The following is a 2343-nucleotide window of genomic DNA, read 5'->3' as shown; positions in this document are numbered from 1 at the left end:
TTGAAGTTAATGGTTGAAAAACAAGGCTACGTGTACTAAGTTTATTCTTGATTCTTTAAATATATTAAGTCTTTTGCAACTGCATGCTTTCTCTCTACATTATCAATGACCTGCTTGAAGTAATAAAGTTTGTTTTTATAATTGAAATATGTAATAACAATAATAACTGTGATACTGGTAGTGGTAATGATGGTGATGAAGATAAGTGTTTTATTCAAATTTTATGTTTGATGAATGGTAGCAAGTATTGTTGAGTAAATAATCAGAGCATATGGATTATATGAGGAAGAACTCAGCATCAGGATTAGAGGAAGACTTATTAACAACCTATGATATATAGATGACACACTTTGCTTGGTGAAAGTGAGGACTTGAAGCCTTTACTGAAGACCACAGACTACAACCTTCATTATGGATTATAACTCAATGTAAAGCAAACCCAGATCCTCACATTTGGACCAGTAGGTGGTACATCATGGTAAACTGAGAAAAGACTGAAGTTGTCGATGATTTGGTCTTACTTGTTTCCACAGTCAAAGTTAATAAAAGACACATTTTATTAGGTAACTGTTCAGCACAACACCTCTTCAAACTTTCTTATTCGACAGACTTTTGAGCATTCATTCTCTTCTTGTTCAGGATTCTAACTCATTCCAGCTTTATACCCTAGACCTTGAATGTTTCTATCTACCGTGAAATTCCTACACTAGTCATATCTCAAAGCTAACTCTCTTGTACCCTGTCAGGTCATTCATCTTGTAATCATCCTAGCTATGACCTAGAGATGGCAAATTCATTTGAATAATTAATAATTAGAAAATAAAGTAAACTTTCTTGGACCATGCTTGGTTACAAAACCATAATCTAGTACCTTCATTTTGTAGATAACCCAGACTTATGTTTCTGCTCATATAATGGGCAAAATTATTGGTTTTTTGTTTTTGCTTGAAAACCACCTGAATATTCTGCCTAAATAGTGTTAGATTTTCTTCAGATAACATGTACCAAAATATCCCCAAAGTACATGCCATTTCGTTTTGTCTTGATATAGGGTGATTTTATTGCTTGTGCAGTTGTTCAAGAAGCAGATACACAACATCTTTCAGAGGCCACACCAGAAGGACTTGATGTGAAGCCCCACTAAGTGAACTGAGCTTTACCTCAAACTCATCAGTAGCTCTGGTGAGAAGAATCCACAGGGAGATGATTGATAATATTTTCTAACATAAAATAGCAATGATGTCTCTCAAGTGATATATATATATATGAATTTGTTTTCCTTCAAACTTAATCTTAGCCCCAATATAAGAACAATTAGTTCTTATGACATGGCCCTGCTTGATGCTCACCTTCATGAAGAGGTTACTGAAGATATGGATACTATAGCAAAGCGTGGTGAAGAAACTAGATTGTGCTGGGCTATCAGAAAGAATAATGTCTGAGGTCTTAAAGGCATCTAAGCAGTCATCTAAGTGAGGCATCAACTAAGTCCACATGGAAGAAACATGTGTGATCTAAACCCTATGTTATCTAAAGTTTTTAAATAATATAAACCAAACATGAAGGAGGTATCAGAGCTTTAATTAAGATCACCAAATTTGCAGAAGTCTATGGATGACAGTGGGAGCACAAAATCCATTTTCAGGGTACATGCATAAATTAAGCTTCTAATGAATCTCTTCTGAATATGGTTGAGGCACCTGCATAACTTTATTATCAGACAGAGAGTTTTGTAAAGTGGATTATTGTATATTTAGTTAGGCTAAAATATAACACTATCATTTGATCTCTTTTTGTCAGATTTTACAGTTGTTTCAGGTTTTTTGTTTGTTTGTTTGTTTGATGAAGGGGAAATACATGTTGATTTAGCCTCCAGTGAATCCTCTAAATATAACCCTCTGACCAGGGATGTGCATAGTCTTGCTATTATACAGAGTGAATTGGAAAATGTATTAATGCAGATGTAGTTAGATTAAAATTTAACACCCTACCATTTGATCTTCTTTTAACTATTTAAAATTTGTTCTACTTTCTCTTTGATTGTGGTTTTTCTGTTTTACTTTATAACTCTTAGATTTTTTTTTTAGTGTTACTTTATTATTGTTAGATTTTTTTGAGTGTGCGTGTGCATGTGTGTTTCGATATATTAAATCCAGGATAGGTAAATCTATAGAGATAGTAACTATATTAGTAGTATTTTGGGGTTATGACAGGGCAGGTTGGGCGGAAATGGGAAGCTAATTGCAATGAGTACAAGAAAAAAGAAAAAATGTTCTAAAATTTATTGTGGTAATTTTTCTGATGTAATTAAGCTCCTGAAATTCATATGTAGATTTTGGCCTA

This window comes from Echinops telfairi, unplaced genomic scaffold (assembly GCF_000313985.2).
Source record: "Echinops telfairi isolate 266 unplaced genomic scaffold, ASM31398v2 ScPeMD7_7462;HRSCAF=8500, whole genome shotgun sequence".
Classification (NCBI taxonomy): Eukaryota; Metazoa; Chordata; class Mammalia; order Afrosoricida; family Tenrecidae; genus Echinops; species Echinops telfairi.
This window is presented reverse-complemented; position numbering follows the sequence as displayed.